We start from the raw sequence: 20,590 nt of genomic DNA on the forward strand, positions 1-20,590 counted from the left end.
GTCGTTTACTATTGAGACTGATTTTCTTTTCATTCGATAACCTAGGTAACTCGGTTTTAATCCTGAGCTAACCATGAACTCCTGTTTATTCGAAATTATCCTGAGATTTGCATGGGTGAGAGTGGCTCTAGTTCACCGACTTAATAGGCCTCCCATTTCAGGGGTAAGACTGGGTGAATGGCTGGGGACGTGGGGTGCAAGATGGAACTCACTCCTACCCACTTTTAGGGATAGAAGAGAGGTAGTTCCCTTAAGCACTGACTCCAGGTCTTGAACAAGGGGCCCCACCCTCTCATTGGCCTGAGAGGGATTTGGTTTACTGGTTGGACCACAAACCAATTGTTCATTAAAGGATCAGTGAGACATAAGGAACAAGAAGTAACTTTAGGGGTAAAACGGTAAATTGACCCAGCTCTAGTTACGAACAACCTGTGAAGGATCGACTTACTAATCATGGTTATATCAAATGGACAGAAGTATATCTATAGTGAGGGGAGTGCAACTACTAGGCTATAGTGGAGTGTCCTAGTAGTTAACGAATGTTGGTTAACAAGGTTAATGAGTTTAGCCGGTTAATCTTGGATCGTTGGAGCCCATGATCTATAGGTCCATTAGGTCCCTCTGCTAGCTCATATCGGACTAAACCATAGAACAGTGTGAAGAGTGAGTTTGAAGTGTTCAAATTCAAATTAGGGAATATGCGCTACATATATACGATATATTTAACCGCATTTTTGTTTTATTTACAAATTAAACAAAAGGAGAGAATCTGAGATATTTAAATAAGATTTAAATATCTTAATCAATTATGTGTTGGAATTGATTGGGATTGGCATTTGAATTAATATTAAATATTAATTAAATAGTTTAATTAGTCATTTAATGTTACTTTAATTTGAAATTAATTATTCAAATTAATTGTTGAATTAGAATGAAGAAAGTCAAATTGTTCTGTATTGGCATTTGTTGTTTTTCCTTCATTTTCAATAATGTTCTGTTCTTTTTCCTTGTAACCATTTTCTTTTTCACGGGGTAGTAAAAGGCGAGAGTGAGTTACATTTATGAATAGGGTCCAATTAATATATATTCCGCATTTCAAGGTATAGTAATGACCTTATATTAAATAGGAAAAATATTAGGGTCGTTATAGTTGGTACCAGAGCTTTAGGTTATAAATCTTGTTGACTAGCCTACAGAGTAGGCTTGACATGTTCCACGGTCTAATTTCCGATGCCCCATCGTTGCCAGGTACACCTTATGTAGAATGAGGGATGTATGAGCTTTGTGATATATTTAACGTGGTTGGCTTTAAATGATGCATGACATGATACTGTATGAAAAGGTGTTGATGTTATCTGGTGTTGATGTGATCTGATGTAATGCATGTCTTTACGTTATGATATTTATGTTTTTATGTACATATGAATTATATGGTAGGATGTAGGGAATGTTGTAAATCATAAACTTAGCTAGAATCCTTTTCTTGGTTTCTAGAACTATGCCGCACAGAGGACGTAGAAGAGGTAGGAGAGGGAGAGGACGACCTCCCATTAGGAGAGGAGGAAGAGGAGACGCCGATAGAAGTTCTTCCCAAGAGTGGTCGACTACCGGCCCATATGCGTTTGTACCACCTCCTGAATACACACCTCCCCACAAACCGTACCACCTCCTGAATATGCACGTCTCCCACAAACCGTACAACCTCTTGAATATGCACCTCCCCCACAAGCTCTACCCCCTCCTGAATATGCACCACCTCCTCAAGCTGCACCACAGGCCAGGTTAGACCCTGCCAAAAAGTTACTGTTGGAATCCCTCCAAAAAAACTATGCAAACCATGCTAGACACACAACAGGCCACGTTGTTGGCTACGCAACAAGTCGCGGCAATGGCCACGCAACTAGCAAACGCGGCGGCCCCGCAACCGGTGGATGCGGTAGCTATCCAACCGGTGAACAACCCGCACCTAGATAGGGGTGCGAGTTGGTTAAAGGATTTCAGGCGGTATAACCCCGTCCTTTTGTCGGTTCAAAGGAAGATCCCACAGCGGCTCAGATGTGGATTGCAAACATGGAAACGACCTTTGAATCAATGAGATGCCCTGATGAACATAAGGTGGCATGTGTGACATACGTGTTACAAAAAGATGCAGAAGTGTGGCGGTCGGATGATAAACAAAGCATCAACCTGGGCGGGGGAATTACAACGTGGGAGACCTTTAAGGAAGCCTTTCTAAAATACTATTATCCAAAGGAAACCCGTATAAAGAAACAGTAAGAGTTTAACCACTTAACCCAAGGTGATCGCATGGTGGATTAGTACGACCAAGACTTCATGAGATTGAGAAGGTTTGCACCGTCTTTAGCTGACACTGAAGAGAACAGACAGAAAAATTTGTGTTAGGATTGAATTCGAAAACCTGCCGCATGGTAGAGGCCTTTAACCCAAAAACCTATGAAGAGGCCCTAAGGACGGCCAAGGCCCTAGAGGAACCCCCAGAGGAAAATTAAACGGAGCCAACGGTCGTCACAGGGAGGAAACGCCCTGTCGTGGTTGATACCACAGAATTCCAACCACCATCCCAGAGACCTCGATATCAGAGTACGCCACCTACTCCACCCCCAATAGGCCGATACCTAGCAATGGAGAAGCCCTTGTGCCGTAACTGTGGAAAACAACATGTTGGGAGATGTTTGGCGGGCTCAGGTATGTGTTATATCTGTGGTCATGCAGGTTATGTGGTCAAAACATGCCCTGCAAAGAGCCCGGGAAATCCAAGGGAACCCTTTAGAGGACTGGTCATCTGAGAGCCCACCATACAAACCCGCCCACAGACCAGGGCATATGTAACGACCAGTAAAGAGGCGGGAACATTTGGCACCGTGGTGACAGGTACGCTTTCTATACTAGGACACTTTGCTTTGACATTGTTTGATTCTGGTTCTACCCATTCCTTTGTTGCTTTAAAATTTGTTAAACAAGCAGGGTTCGTACATTGTTTGATTCTGGTTCTACCCATTCCTTTGTTGCTTTAAAATTTGTTAAACAAGCAGGGTTCGTAGTAGAACCCTTAATGCATGCATTGTCGGTCGGTACCCCAGCAAGGGTAGACTTAGTTACGAAAAATAGAGTAAAGGACGGACAAGTGGTAATAGCTGGACAAACCATCCACGTAGACTTAAAGGTAGTGGATATGATGGATTTTGACGTCATACTAGGAATGGACTGGTTAGCCGAAAACTTTGCTAGCATAGATTGCCATAAGAAGGAGGTGATATTCACACCTCCCAACGGACTTACCTTTAAGTTTAAAGGAACCTCCACAGGTACCACCCCAAAAATAATATCGATGATGAAAGCGAGACGCCTGATACAATAAGGGGTGGGCATTTCTAGCCTGTGCAGTAAATACAAAAGGAAAAGAAAAACCCATAGATACAGTAGCCATAGTAAACGAATTTATGGATGTCTTCCTGGAGGACATCCCGGGAATTCCTCCATCGCGAGAGGTAGACTTTGGAATAGATCTGGAACCAGGAATGGGACCCATCTCTAAGGCTGCTAGATAAAACCTGAGTTTTTCATTTTTCCTTATTTAGATTCACACGATTTCATAATAACTCCGTTTGACCATTTGACAAACACGTCGAATAGATCACCAAACTTTTAGACGGCAATTTTGTAGGGAGTGGCACAGATTTAGTTGGCCACTCTACAGACATTTTTAGGATAATTTATATTTAAATAGGAAATCTGTTTAGAATATTAAATAACTTGATTTTAAGCTCAGTCAAAATTTCAGCTTCTCTCTTTGTTATTTTTAAGCATTTTATTTTTTCTTCCAACAACCTCTTGTCGAAGATTTTCTCTTACCGATAAGAAGGGATTTCCCTGGCTGATTATCGAAATCCAACAACTGGTGTCAGAGCCAAGTTGAAGCCATCGGTGTATATCATTGCGGAGGAGCCATCCTATCAATAATCAAGTTGAATAGCTCAAGTGGGGGGTCCATCCCGAGCAGGCTCGCTCACTCCTCCACGCCGCCGCCAAGTGCTGGCATCTCCATCACCACCACGAAGAGGCCGACGCCGTGATGACGAGCGTCGAGGTATCGTTGAGCGAGTGATCAGGGAGACAACGACCACCGTCGTTCAGTATCCGATATTGACAAGGTCCAACTATAACGAGTGGACCTTGTTGATGCGCGTCAACCTACAGGTCAAGGGTTATGGCACGCTGTCGAGCCAGAGGAAGGAGAAACGATTGAGTATCGGGAGGATCGGCTGCTGGCGTTTGCCGCCATATTTACGATTTGTGCCCCTAGAGATGCTGGCATCTCTCTCTACCAAGCGCACCGCGCAATCGGTATGGCACGCTGTCGATCCTGAGGAAGGAGAAACGATTGAGTATCGGGAGGATCGGCTACTGGCGTTCGCCCGCCATATTTACGATCTGTGCCCCTAGAGATGCTGGCATCTCTCTCTACCAAGCGCACCGCGCAATCGACCTGGGAGGGAATCAAATCCCGTCGGGTCGGTGTACAGCGAGTGCGGGAAACCAACATCGAGCAGCTGCGGAAGGAGCTCTCGGAGATCCGCTTTAACCGCAGCTCTCGGAGATCCGCTTTAAGGACGGCGAATCCGTCGATGATTTTTCAATGCAGATCACGGGGCTCGCCAACAGCATCACCACACTCGGTGGCAGCATCACTGAGACAGAAATTGTGAAGAAGATGCTGCAGGTCGTCCCCGATCACCTCGAGCAAGTCACGATTTCAATCGAGACATTGCTTAACGTAAACGACCTAACGGTGGAAGAGGTTGCCCGGAAGACTGCGTAACGTCGAGCAGCGGAAGAAAAATACCATTTCAGCTGTCGACAAGGGGTCGTCTACTCCTCACTGAGGAGGAATGGCTTGCACGCCTAAAGCTCCGTGACGACACCGGAGAGAGCAATGGGCCCTCCAGCCGCAAAGGCGGTAAGAAGCCGTGGAAATCTCGCCGGCACAGCGCATGCACGGGAAAGAGGCGGATCAAAAGAAGGAGGAGTCAACTAATGACGGGCCAATCCGAGGAGGAATGGCTTGCATGCCTAAAGCTCCGTGATGACACCGGCGAGAGCAATGGGCCCTCCAGCCGCAAAGGCGATAACAAGCCTTGAAAATCTCGCCGGCGCATGCACGGGAAAGAGGCGGATCAAAAGAAGGAGGAGTCGACTGATGACGGGACAATCCAGTGCTCGTACTGTGGGAAGAGAGGTCACCTGAGCAAGAATTACTGGAGCAAGCTCAGGAACAAGGAGACGGCCGAGAAGGCCCATGTGGCTCAATCCGAGGAGGATGAGCCGACCCTTTTCATGGTGACTGCATCAGTCCTACCTGACCTCGAATCCGAAGAAGAGCTCCCAAAATCCACAGAGGTAATCGACGACGGCATAATTGCTCTGGTGAGTGTCGAACCCGAGGAAGAGTTCCAATTGTGCATAACAAAGGCACCGGCTGGAGAGCCAATTCAACTGAAGGAGGAGCGAATGTTCGCTCAAATCAGTGAAAGAGGTGAGCAGCAAGAGCACCAACGATGGGTCCTCGACACGGGGGCAAAAAACCATATAACCGGGGCCAAGTCTGCATTCTCCGAGCTTAACTCAGGGATTCGAGGGACGGTGAAATTTGGTGACGGCTCCGTCGTCGAGATCGAAGGGCACGGCACCATCTGTTCGTCGGCAAGGGAGGCAATCATCACAAGCTGACCGGCGTCTACTTCATCCCGAGACTCAAGGCTAATATTGTGAGCCTGGGTCAACTCGATAAGGCCGACTGCCACATTTCCATCAAGTGCAGGCTACTTAAGATCCGCGATGATCGACGACAGTTGCTCACGCAAGTTCGGTGCACGGCAAACCGCCTTTACATCCTAAAGCTAGAGATAGAGCAACCAGTCAACCTCTCGGCCAGGTACCGGAAGATGGAAGACCTATTAGGAAGATGTGAACCACCTGGACTAGCGGCGCGCCAACTCGAAGAAGAGGCGGCAGAACAAGACGTGGAGTCTGGAGGACATGCCGCTAGGGACACCGAACAACCAGTCAACCTCTCGGCCAGGTACCGGAAGATGGAAGACCTATTAGGAAGAGGTGAACCACCTGGACTGACGGCACGCCAACTCGAAGAAGAGGCGGCCGAACAAGACGTGGAGTCTAGAGGACATGCCGCTAGGGACACCGAGCCATAGGACTCAAATTGGAGTTCAAACAAAATAAGGTAGATATACCGCAGGTTTTAGGAGGAGATTGTTAGATAAAACCTGAGTTCTTCATTTTTCCTTATTTAGATTCACACGATTTCAGAATAACTCCGTTTGACCATTTGACAAACACGTCGAATGGATCACCAAACTTTTAGATGACAATTTTGTAGGTAGTGGCACAGATTTAGTTGGCCACTCTCCAGGCATTTTTAGGATAATTTATATTTAAATAGGAAATCTGTTTAGAATATTAAATAACCTGATTTTAAGCGCAGTCAAAATTTCAGCTTCTCTCTCTTTGTTATTTTTACGCATTTTATTTTTTCTTCCAACAACCTCTTGTTGAAGATTTCCTCTCACCGATAAGAAGGGATTTCCCTGGCTGATTATCGAAATCCAACAAAGGCCCCGTACCGCATGGCACCAGCAGAACTGAAAGAACATAAAACACAACTGCAAGACCTGCAGGGCTTCATTCGACCTAGTGTGTCCCCTTGGGGTGCGCCAGTGTTGTTTGTTAAAAAGAAAGACGGCTCAATGCGTTTATGCATTGATCATAAGGAATTAAACAAGAGGACGGTAAAGAACAAATACCCGTTACCCTGTATTGAGGACCTATTTGACCAACTACGTGGGGCGACAGTGTTTTCTAAAATAGATCTTCGATCAGGATACCATCAAATTAAGATTAAAAATGAAGACATACCGAAAACAGCCTTTCAAATGAAGACAAACGAATGGCCAAAATGAACGATTAAACCAAATTCTGGAAGACATGCTTCGGGCATGCATTATGGATTTCACAGGGAGTTGGGACACCAAACTGCACTTAATGAAATTCTCTTACAATAACAACTTCCAAGCAACAATCGGGATGACACCCTTTGAAGCGTTGTATGGAAAACGATGTAGATCCCCATTGTGCTGGGACGAAGTAGAAGAACGAGAACTGGTAGGACTCGAGCTGGTCCGCGTCACCAGCGAGGCAATACAGAAAATTAGAGTAAGAATGCGTACCGCACAGAGAAGGCAAAAGAGCGACGCCGACGTTAGGCGTAGGAATTTAGAGTTCGAAGGGGGGACCTAGTGTTCCTAAAAGTAGCTCCCATGAAAGGTATTCTAAGATTCGGACGCAAGAGGAAGCTCAGCCCCCGATTCATTAGACCGTTCGAAATTTTAGAAAGAGTAGGTTCGGTAGCTTACAAACTAGCTTTACCACCTTCACTTTCAAGCGTACACGATGTATTTCATGTGTCCATGTTAAGGAAATATATTGCAGACCCGACACACGTAATAGACTACAAACCTCTCGAAATCAAGGAAAATTTAAGTTACCAGGAGAAACCGATTAAAATTCTAGCCCGAGGAGTGAAAGCCTTACGTAATAGGAGTATAGGTTTCGTTAAGGTATTGTGGCGTAACCACCAAGTCGAGGAAGCTACGTGGGAACGAGAGGAGGAAATAAAGAAAAAATATCCCGAGTTGATCCACGAGTTCGAGACTTTGAGGACGAAAGTTCTTTTTAGGGGTAGGTAATGTAATAGTCCGAAAAATGTTCTGTTCTTTTTCCTTTTAATCGTTTTCTTTTTCACGAGGTAATAAAAGGCGAGAATGAGTCGCATTTATGAATAGGGCCCAATTAATGTATATTCTGCATTTCAAGGTATAGTAATGACCTTAGATTAAATAGGAAAAATATTTGGGTCGTTACATGAGAATTAAGCCTGGGAGTTGAATTAGTCAAATTTTATTTAATTTCATTAAGTAGGCTCATAATGTGATTAGTTTTTAATAGTTCAAAAATTTGGTAATTCACATTAAAACAATCCAACCAACATAAGGGTTATGAAAGGGTAGATTGGAAACTTAGATAAATGAGATTAGCCTATTTTTCTGAGTAATAGAAAACTCTCTCAAAATACTTAGTGGGAGAAGGACGTTTGTCAAGATATCAAGATATTAAGGACACATGTCAAGATATCCTACGTTCTCTATTATTGATTCCCACCGTGAGATTCATGCGGGGCCTCGTGGCGGCATTTGGACCGTCCCCCTACGAAAGGTGTTTGCATGAGTCAACACCAAGGTGAATATCTTAAGAAAGTATTTATAGTAAATGGGAGAAGGAAATGTGTCAACATTTCCTATGGTCTCCATCATTGGTTCATAACGTGAGATCCATGCTGGAACTCGTGGCGACTTTTGGACCGTCCCCCTACGGAAGGTGTTTGCATGGGCCAATATCAGAGTGAACTCTTCGAAAGGATAAGATTGTAATTTTATTTTCAATACTTGACCTACCCTACGGCGGCACTTGTTGGGATAAAATTACAAGATCTAAAATGGTGGGTAACATTTACGAAGAGATCATTAAGGTTGTTAATAATGTTCTTGATCGAACTAATGGTAAGTAAATATTATAAGAATAAGAGTTATTCTGGTATAATGTTTGGTTTAGATTGTCTTAGTTTACTGAAGGAACACTTGACCTACCCTAGGGCAGTACTTGTTCTATTGTTCTAAATCACTAAAGTACCATTGCATTAGAAATGGTTTATAGAGTTCATTTTATAAAATTGTTTGTTTTCTATGTTGAAATTGAATGGATAATTGATTGTTTGTAATTAAATAATATTTTATATATTTCAAATATTATGTTTAAATTCTCTCTCTTGTTTAATTTTCATTACTCATATGTGAGATTGAGAAAATTTTAATACTTGTAAAAAATAATATTAGCACTATATGATGGTAATATATATATATATATATATATATATATATATATATTTTGTCTTTATTGAGAAATGTTCTCAAGACCTATTGTTAATGTGAATCGAATTATTCGAAGAGCATATGATTGGTGAATCAAAGGTGATGAGAAAGCTTTGTTCATGTCTTCTAGTTGACATGTTGGATGTCATGACTAGAAGATAAGAAAATGACAAAAACACGTGAGATGTTTAAGTCAATAAAAGCTAAATTTAGATAGTTATCTAAATGATCTCGAAATTAAGTATTACAAAAATTAAAGAAAAATCTTATGACTAAAAAGCTATGATAGGAAATAGTTCCTAATCAGCCTCGAGAGAGAAATTTTCGAAATTACTCTTTGGAAAGAAAAATCTAAATGATAGCAAATTTGATTTACTAGATTTTTGGTGGAGACTAAGTGACACACTGGATAGTTTATATAAGATCTACTATCAAGATTTGTTCTTCATTCCATGTATATGTAATTCTTGAAAAATACTTGATGAGATAGACTAGATTCTACTAGTTGACATTAGGAAATTAATACCAGTGGGTGTAGTGGAAGACATTGAGATGTCGTTAAGTAAAAATTGTTACTAAATGCTGAATATGGTGTTTTTAATAACCATGAGAGAAATTCAATTTCTCAAACTTTAGTTAATATAGTATGAATTACTTTGAAATATTTGTTTATATTTTTAAAATTATTTGAAAATATGTTCGGCTCAAATTAAGTACAATTAGTATGTGTTATGCTACGAAACATTGAGATATTCATGATTAGAGAATCAAGAATAAAAAGACATTGTTTTCTCCAAAAGATGATACTTGTCTTTGCTAGTTAATTTGATTAATGTCAAATTGAATACAATGAAAAGACTAATAAAAGATAATTCTGTAAACATTGGAGTTAATTACTTTACATGTCTATAGATCTCACTTTTCATGCAGGATAATCATTGGGCTTTTATTGAATAAGGCTGCAAGACCAAAGAACGTTTTGGGCTTATGCAATGCAAAAGTTGCATAAGTCAAAGAATATTGTTAATATTTTATCAATCAGATTCATGATTATTCAATATATAAGTATCCTTATCAAATGTAACTTACTCTATTTTTTTTTTTTTTTTTTTGAAAAGTTCAAGAAAAATGAGACTAAAGTTAAATCCATTTTGGTAAATCTATCAAGACAGTATGATCTGATCATAATGAATAGTACGTGTAACGATCCAAAATTTTCTACTTAATTTAAGGTCGCTATTGTATACGTACCATGAACATTGAATGCGGAAGATTTCATTTATATTCCATAAAACATAACCTTTAACTTAAGACACAGCCATGGACTTACGTGTTTCGAAAACATCTTTAAAATGACACAACAAAAGACCCGAAATAAAATAAATAAGCGTTAAGTTTAAAACATCCTATTCTAGCCTAAGTCTAAGAAAATAAATACCACTATCCTATGCATGTGCTATGATCTCGAGTTGTGATGCCGTCGTCAGCCGTACAGGAATGCCTTGCCCTAACCTGAAAAATGTAGTAGCACATGGCTTGAGTATTTAAAGAAATACTCAGTAAGTGACTCCACTATTGGGGTTAAATGCAACAATCACATGCAATGAAATGATGGTACCTAGCTTTCGTTTCGTTTCATTTCGTTTTCCCTACAGTGCTATCCTAACGGGTAATCTTCGATGTGTACCATATACTCTTCACACAGCCCATACGTGCGAGTATGGGCTCACCAGCTAGTTCGCACACCGCTGGGCCACTTTCCTTATCCGGTGGGCATACTCTGGGAGCTCCTTATGCCGGGACCCGTTAGAACTAGTAACCGTCACGACAGCGCTATGCAAAGCATAACGATCATTGTCCTGCCATTGGATGTACGTGTTCGTACCCTCGTGATGGGATAGGGGTATCCCCCCAGATGCATGAACACACATAATGCATGAGGTCCCCACTACTTCTACAATTTCATTATCCTTTAATACAACCCCGCTAGCATTAAGTACATATCATATCATTTTTCATATCATTTTAGATATCGTTCATCATTCATATCATATCGTTTCTCATTCTTCCGTTCTCAAATCATACATAATTCTAACGAGGTTATATTTCATGTCATTTATCGTAATTTCATGTCATTCATATCATGCTATATACACACAATTTAAGAGACCTAACATAACGTTCTATGCTTTTAACATAATATTTCACCATATACACATCATACCATGACATATTGCATCACAATGTATTATATCATAAACAAGTAATAACGTAAACACTTCATAGTCATATCATTCTCTAACTTATCATAGCCTTAACGTTCTTATACCTATCACAGACATATCATTACGTGAACGTACCTTAGTCATATCATCACAATAACTTAACCTAACGCTATCATTCTATCAATCTATCACAAACCTATCCCTTTCTACCCGTAACCTAACCATATTCTTCCATCAATCTCTCTTATCCATATCACTCCGGTATGTAACCTAACCTTAACGTTTCGTGAACGTATTTTACTCCTATCGTTACATTTCGTTTTGTGCATCCTTCTTGTATCCTATCTCAAACATATCCTTGAACACATCATACAGTAACTATTATCATACAATTCACATATTATAACATAACATAACATATAGGAAGCATATCGATCCACAGACGATTCACACATATCAATATATATGACACGTGCCGAACCACAGGGCACGTATCAACATCAAAATATAACCATGCTGATAGTAAGGTCACTTACTTGGCTAGCTTAAGCGTTGTCACGAATATATCTTTAATTAAAGTTCGATTTCGTCCTTTGAAATCCACAGAGCTCGTTTCTTATTTACAACAAATATTTTTTAAATAAATTATAACTTGCTCATGCACTTGAAGCAAATCGATTGAACTGAACTTTAAATTTTAGTCAAGAATGAGTTCTAGGGGGAGATATGTGTAACGCCCAATTTTAAAAAATGTAAAATTTTTATTTTTGGAAAAAATAATTATTTTTAAGGAGTCAAAAAGAAAGAATTTGAACATGTGATAGAAGGAAAAAAAAAACACGAAAATGAAGATAAAAATTATATATCAATGTTTCTAATGTTCAATCGTTGTTCGATAAGGTACAAAACTAATTCATTATACATTTATGTTTATTGTATTATATACATATATAAATGATTACGTTAATATTATTTTTTTTCTTTTAGAATTTGGGTTACATTGTAATAAATAAAATCTAAATTTTTAGAAATGACGTGAGTAGAATATTATATTACATTGTTGCCTAAAAATAATTTTTACATTTTTTGAATAATGAAAAATAAAAATTATTCTTTATTTATATATATATATATATATAATAAGTGCTTTTCCACCCCCATAAATTTCACTATGGTATAAACTTTTACAGTATTTTTTTTTTTTCAATTTCTTTATTTTTATTTATTGTGTTATGTTGAACGATAACTTTTGACCCGAATGGTAGAGGTGTTAGGTTGAGGGTCTCAATAAATAAAGGAAGAAGAGAGGTGCTATAAAAGATGTAAGGGTGAGTGTCTCGGTGGGTGGGTAAAAAAGAGTAATGGTTGGTCCTAGAGAAATGGTTTGAAGGATATGGAGGAATAATGTGAAGATAAGTGCCCGAAGAAAACATTAGAAGGAGGGTTTAAACCTCCACCCGCAACGACCGTAAATTTTATCTATTTAATCTAAGGTCATTACTATATCTTGAAATGCGGAATTTACATTAAGTGGGCTCTTAATGCGCCTTACGCTGGCCTTTTATTACCTCATGAAAAACGAATACAAGGGAAAGAAAGGGAAAAGAACAACACTGAAACAACTTTCTTATACCACCCTATGGTTTATTATGCGATTACAATTCAACCTATTCTAACCTATACTAATGATGCAAACGGGAATTCAACCTAAACTAACCTATTCTACGAAATGAAAAACAACTATCCTATGCATGTGCTACAGTCTCGGGGTGTGCGATGCCGCCGTCGATCTCACATGGGTGCCTTGCCTTTATCTGAAAAGTATAGTAGCACGAGGCTTGAGTATTTCTAGAATACTCAGTAAGTGACCCCCTATCGGGGTTATGCAACAATCACATGCAATGAGATGATGGGACCTATCTTTCAATCTATCTTCCTACGGTGCTGTTCTAATGGGTAAATTTGGACGTGTACCATATACTCTACACACAGCCCATACGTGCGAGTATGGGCTCACCAGCTAGTTCGCACACCGCTGGGCCACTTTCTGTCAGGCGAGCATACACTGGGAGCTCCTTAGACCGGACACCCGTTATTACTAGTAACCGTCAAGGCAGCGCTATGCAAAATATAACGATCGTTGTCCTACCATTGGATGTACGCGTCCGTACCCTCGTGATGGAATATGGGTATCTCCCCAGATGGATGAGCACACATAATGCATGAGGTCCCCAATATTTCTACTATATCATTAATGAATATAACCCCACTATCATTTTTCATGCTTAACATGTCATTTCTCACTCTCAGTCTACGTATCATACATATTCCTAATGGGGTTATATTTCAAGAAATTTATCGTATTTCATGTCATACATTTCATGCTGTCTACATTCAAATATCTCATACAATCATGTCATAATCATTTAAGAATCACATAAACGTCATAAGCACTACATATCACATCATTCTAAACAGCATACATTCACATTCACAAAATTACGTACTTAAGCACAACAGTCTAGCATACAATTTAACATCACGTGCGAATCCACGGGCACGTGCCAACATACAACAAACAACGCGTAACCTACAACGGGTGAGCCAGTTACTTGGTAGGCCTTAACCGAAGTACTCCCTAAAATATAAACGTAAGCTCCTAGCTCCTCATATACGTCCTACGCTTCCGTTGGTGGTTGGTTCCTATTGGGTCATTCGACAACTTCGTTAGTATTTCACAAACATAAATAATTTCCAACTTGAATTTGTGAAATACGACCTTAAAATGATCTATTTTACCTTAAATGGGGTCAAAACTAGGTCCAGGAGGGTCAGAACGGTGGCAAAATAGGTCGGAAACAGGGTTCACGAGCCAAATAAGCCGCCGGAGCCAAGAAGCCACCACCGAGCCGATTAAGCCGCTGGAGCCGAGGGGTGTCGCGCTGCAGATGTGCCATGTGGCATACCTAGAGGGCGACACGTGTGTAGCGGTCGCGGGTCGAGCGTGCGGGTTTTCGGTTGCAGTCGCGGGTCTGGGCTGACCGCGAGTGATTGACCAGGCCTATACTGAAAGGTAACATCTGCAGGTGGGCTGGGCTGTAAGCGTCGGGTGTTGGATTGGGCTTGCGGGTCTCGGGTCGGCTGGGGTTTTTGTTCTCGGGTCGTGGATTATGGGTTAGGCCATAATTGAGCTTTCTGGTTTGGGCTGAGGCAATTGGGCCGCGGGAGTGTCGTCGGCCGAGGTTTGGACTGGAGTGGGTTGGACTCAGTTCGGGTTGTTGAGTTTGGCCCTCGGGTCAGACTTCATCTTCTTCGCTCGGTTACCCGAAGTTTTCCGATGACGTCTCTCTCACCTCGGTAATGTCATTTCGACGTCCTTTTTCCCTCATTTTTTCTCTGTTTCCGAGTCTCCTTCTCCCCCTAATTCCGTTTTTGGTATTTGTTTGGTTCGTAAAGGCCTAACACTCCCGGATCTGAGAGGGTTCGAAAATCCAACGTTCTGTCTCCCTTGCTCGACGGTGTACAACAGGTAGGACTTGTGTAGATCTACCCCTGGTGTGTGTAAAAGTCTTTGGGATTACTTTCGTTGCGTAAAACGGAGGTTTCGACGTCGATTTCGTAGGTTTTGGCTTTGCCAGAGTTTCGTCGGATTTTCTTACTGTCTTTCTCGTTTTCTCACTATTTTTCCTCTCTGCAGGTGTCTTGGAGGTGGCTGAAGGTCGGGTTTGGTTTCCGTGGTGACCCCGATGTCGGGCGGTCTTTGTGGGTCGTGTGCAAACGAAAACTCCGGCATTCGCTGGAGTTTTCGGTCCTACTGACGATCGTTTTTTTTTTATCTGACCCGTTACACCACCCATGTGGTTAAGAGCCACAAATTCTAACCAACTGAGCTATTTCAAGCACACAATCACTAGATTCAATACTCGAGCATTGACGGAAACGTGTGTCAGCTAACTGGTGAGGAGCTGCAGCTAGGCTACACGTGTCGGCGTTTTGTTGGCGAGCGCAGACCCACGATGACCTGATCCAAGATCAGCAACCAACCGACCAAATGTCCTTTAGATAACCTGTGAGCTATGACCCTGTCGATTGCGCCATATGTCACGATGACATAATTGGAAGGAAAATCATGTGCCCTTGGATTCGAACGTAGACTATCAGAGCCAGAAGAGACAATGGTTGATCGTTAAGGTACAAAACTTACCTATTATACATTTAAAAATGTATATATTTCTATTATATTATATTATCAACAGCATGATATTACTTGTGTTTTTTTTCTTTTAATGTGTTAGGTTGAATGAGAACCGTTGACTCGTCACATATTGCAAATATTTATCACATTGGTAATAAAATTATAAATTATTGAAGTTAAATTGACAAGTGTCCTAAATTAGAATTGAAAATTAAAAATAATGAAAAATTGTGAATAATACCACTTGTTTGCATGACCATCTAATGAAGTACGGATAGTTAATAACATTGAGTCATAATATTCAAAGACATTCAAATAAGTAGATGACATTTGAAGCGCACAAAACAAGCTAGCATACCCAACGTACAAAATCAACTAAGTCAAGTTTGTTGAGAATAAGTGATTCGAGAAGCGCACAAAACAAGCTAGCATACCCAATGTAATGACCCAAAATTTTCTACTTAATTTAAGGTCGCTAATATATACGTACCATAAACATTGAATGCGGAAGACTTCATTTAAATTCCATAAAACATAACATTTAACTTAAAACACAGCCATGGACTTGCGTGTTTCGAAAAAATCTTTAAATCGACACAACAAAAGACCAGAAATAAAATAAATAAGCGTTTAAGTTTAAAACATCCTATTCTATCCTAAGTCTAAGAAAATAAATACCACTATCCTATGCATGTGCCATGATCTCGAGTTGCGATGTCGTCGTCAGCCGTACATGAATGCCTTGCCTTAACCTGAAAAATGTAGTAGCACATGGCTTGAGTATTTAAAGAAATACTCATTAAGTGACCCCACTATTGAGGTTAAATGCAACAATCACATGCAATGAAATGATGGGACCTATCTTTCGTTTCGTTTCGTTTTTCCTACGGTGTTGTCCTAACGGATAATCGTGGACGTGTACCATATACTCTACACATAGCCCATACGTGCGAGTATGGGCTCACCAGCTAGTTCGCACACCGCTGGGCATACTCTGGAGCCCCTTATGCCGGGACCCGTTAAAACTAGAACCGTCACGGCAGCACTATGTAATGCATAACGATCGTTGTCCTACCATTGAATGTACGCGTCCGTACACTCGTGATGGGATGGGGGTATCCCCCCATATGCATGAACACACATAATGCATGAGGTCCCCCTATTTCTACATTTATCTTTAATGACCATAACCCCCTGTCACATTCCAGGCTTCATGTCATTCTCATTTTCATTTGACATTTCATACACATTTCTATCGGGGTTATGGTTCCAGACAGTTTACCGTGTTTCATGTCATACAATACATGCTGTTCGCAATCACATATTTCATACAAACATGTCATAATCATTCAAGGACCTCGTATCGTTACATGTATTACACATAACATCAGACTAAAAGTATACATAGCATACATTCACGTTCACATAACTACGTACTTCAGCACAATAATCTAGCATACAATGTATCATATCATAAACAAGTCATAACGTAAACATTTCATAGTCATATCGTTCTCTAACTTACCATAGCCTTAACGTTCTTCCACCTATCACAGACATATCATTACGTAACGTACCTTAGTCATATCGTCACAAGAACGTACCCTAACGCTATCGTTCTATCAATCTGTCACAAACCTATCCCTTTCTACCCATAACCTAACCGTATTCTTTCATCAATCTCTCCTATCCATAGCACTCCGGTATGTAACCTAACCTTAACGTTTCATGAACGTATCTTACTCCTATCGTTACATTTCGTTTTGTGCATCCTTCTCGTATCCTATCTCAAACATACTCTTGAGCACATCGTACTATAATTATTATCATACAAACCACATATTATAACATAACATAACATAACATAACATATAGGAAGCATATCGATCCACACACAATTTACACATATCAATATATATGACACGTGCAGAACTACAGGGCACGTGTCAACATCAAATATAACCATGCCGATAGTAAGGTCACTTACCTGGCTAGCTTAAGTCATTGTCACAAATATATCTCTAATGAAAGTTCCGTCCTTTGAAATCCGAGTCAACCTATATGAGCTCATGACATCAGTTTCAAGTTTGAACTCTGTAAAATTATTTCTCTAATTTACATTGGCCATCGTATAATTCTGATATTTCGTGTTAGACAAAATTTAAAGGAGCTCACTACCCTTTAATATTTCCTGTTTGATTGTTAAATACTGTTCAACCAATCTTTCCTCAATCTCCCTCTCTCTCTCTAATTATTTTCATTTTGTAAATACATTCTGTAAATAGGTTTTTCAATTGTGTAAACAGATATTACTGGCCAACTGTAAGTACAATTGTAAGTTGATTGTTTGGCTACGATCTTCTAGTTTATAGACCTGCCAACCAAAATTTTATTGAATCTAATAGGTTTTTCAATTGTGTAAACAGATATTAGTGGTCAATTGTAAGTACAATTGTAAGTTGATTGTTTGACTACGATCTTCTAGTTTATAGATCTACCAACCAAAATTTTATTGAATCTAACTTTATAACTTATTTCATATAACTTAAAATGGTAACAAAAATCTAATCAATTGGATATGGGATCGGATTATTACAGGACCGGTTAAAAAATCAAAGAAGATTTGATCCTAAATTAATTTCTTATAACCATAACTATAAAAGAAAAGTAAATCTGAAATAAGAATCTACCGTAATAACAGATAAAAATCTCTAAATCTGCAATATGTTGAAAGCCCATTTTACTTCTCCTCAAATCTGACTGTTGTTTTTCTGTTGTTTTTTTGTTTCGGCCGGTTGAGGAGAGATAATTGTGGGAAGGGATGAGAGGTTTAGTTGAGAGAAGAGGGTAAATATTTTTTTAAAAAATTTAAATTTAAATTTTAATTAATTAATTGATTAATTATTATTATTATTTTAACTATTTTTTATAATTATTTTTATTTATTTATTTCTTTATTTATTTTTGGGCTATTACACCCAACTTGCAAAATAACTTGTTGAGAATAAGCGATTCGAGTCACTTGTGCATATTGAAAGAAATAAAGTATACAAATTAAATTTCTTTCCATGAATTAAATTTGTTTGTCGAAATCTCGTGTATGTATAACGACCCTAAATTTCCACACACTCAGAGTCGCTACTAACGTCTCATGCTCATCTATAATGCGGAAATATACCTCTTACATGAACATAATTGATAACGTAAACTTCAAAAAAAAAAAAAAAAACGTTTAAAACAACTTCTTCTCTGGAAAACACAGCCATGGTCTTACGTGTTTAAATATGAAATACTGAAATTTAGAGAAAACAAAAACAAATACAAAATAATTTAAAACAATAAAATGCAAAACAACCTAATCTAACTTAAGACTAGAAATTTAAATAAGAATCTACCCTATGCACGTGCCACAGTCTCTGCTCGCGATGCCGCCGTCCTCCGTACAAGTGCGCCTTGCCCTTTACCTGAAAAACGATGTGGCACACGGCCTGAGTATTTCAAAGAATACTCAGTAAGTGGCCCCACTATAGGGGCCATGCAAATGCAAACACATGCAATCATGATTTAGGGACCTATCTCTAATCATCTTAGGGGTGGCCTCCAGTCTCGGACAAATTGGATGTGTAGTACTTCCCTACACACGACTCACACGTGCGAGTGTGAATCCCCAGGGGGCTCGCACACCCCCTGGACCCTCTAGTCAAGCTAATCTGTAGCGACGTCCGGAGGTCAGCGGAACCCCATAGTGTCATGCACCTCATGAACACCCTCATCTGTGTGCTTTCGCACCTGTGCGCATACGCGCTCATCATACGGTGCGCGTCCGCACTCATCATCTCTAGGGGAAGTCGCCCTATGCTTATGAACATACAATATGCATGAGGTCCCTCTAAATTCATCATAATGTCTCTTCTGACACAACCCTCTAGTCTCATCTCTTTGTTACTCTAGGTAACACATACTCATGGATATTTATATTAATATAATTTTCACGCTCTTAGGGTTGTGTCCTATGTCGATCTAACGACATGATGCAATATGGCACTCATCATCATATGACATGCTCAATATAGAAAACATCATCATATTAAGGTAAACGTCACGCAATCATCATACTCATCATATTGCCACAAAGTGTATCAAACATATCAAGTACGACATTCATCAAAATATATATATACTGAGCACATCATCAGGTATCATAACCCACACATCATCATAAGTCATACATCATCATAACTCATATACCGCATCGTACGACATAGTTCATACAACATCGTAACTCATACAATTTTTAGCCTATCCTATAGTAAGGCCACTTACCTGGTTGGCCTTAGCCGAAGTATTCCCTAATTTATTTAACGTAAGCTCCCGTTCCTCTAGAACTACACCAAATGTTGCCAAGGTTTGCTTCCTATCACATCGTTCGTCACCTTTTGTTAGTATTTCACATTTTAATTAATAATCTAACAAACCGTGTGAAATACGGCTCTAAACAGTCTCAATAAAAATCGAATTCCATGTTTTCATTGTTTCTAAATTATATAGGACAATAAAACTTAAAACTTAAATTAATAATATGTCAATATTATTAATATTTCAAGTGGCCTGTATAATTCAACCTTTAATGTTATATCCTATATATACAAATATAATAATTTCTCATATTTTCCATTTAATAATTTCTCATATTTTCCATTTTCCTTCCCTCACTTATTTCATATATTTTAATTCTGTTTACACTATTTCTATTTTCAACCCGTTCTAATTTTCTTTTCTTTCCTAAAATCTTCTCTCTTTTGTTTTTTTTCTTTGAACTCTAATTCTTTTGAGTCCTTCAATTCTATATCCATATCTTATTATTTTAAGCAATTTAAATCTAATTCTTTTAATTACTATCTATAATTCTTTATAATTCTTTTAAGCCGTTTATTCCAAGGGGTTTAATTTTACTCCTATATCTAAATAGTTTAATTTTGTTCGGCAGTTTAATTCTATTCCCATGTCTTCCAGATCTTTCTTTTCCCCATCTTCCTCTCTTTCTTATCTATCTATTCCTGGACCAATTTTAATGTACTCTGTTAGGACAAGTAATTTCTAATTCAGATCATTCACGGATAATTTCTAAATTTCTAACTCAGATCTAAATA

At 39.4% G+C, this 20,590-nt stretch overlaps 1 pseudogene; it reads right to left on the reverse strand.

Moving 5' to 3' along the window:
- Positions 1 to 6,999: 6,999 nt before the first annotated feature.
- The window catches only part of LOC147787080 (cytochrome P450 CYP72A219-like), a 54,055-nt pseudogene continuing 40,464 nt past the window's right edge, over positions 7,000 to 20,590 (reverse strand).

This window comes from Cucurbita pepo, chromosome 18, assembly GCF_057944985.1.
Source record: "Cucurbita pepo subsp. pepo isolate OVF chromosome 18, ASM5794498v1, whole genome shotgun sequence".
NCBI lineage: Eukaryota > Viridiplantae > Streptophyta > Magnoliopsida > Cucurbitales > Cucurbitaceae > Cucurbita > Cucurbita pepo.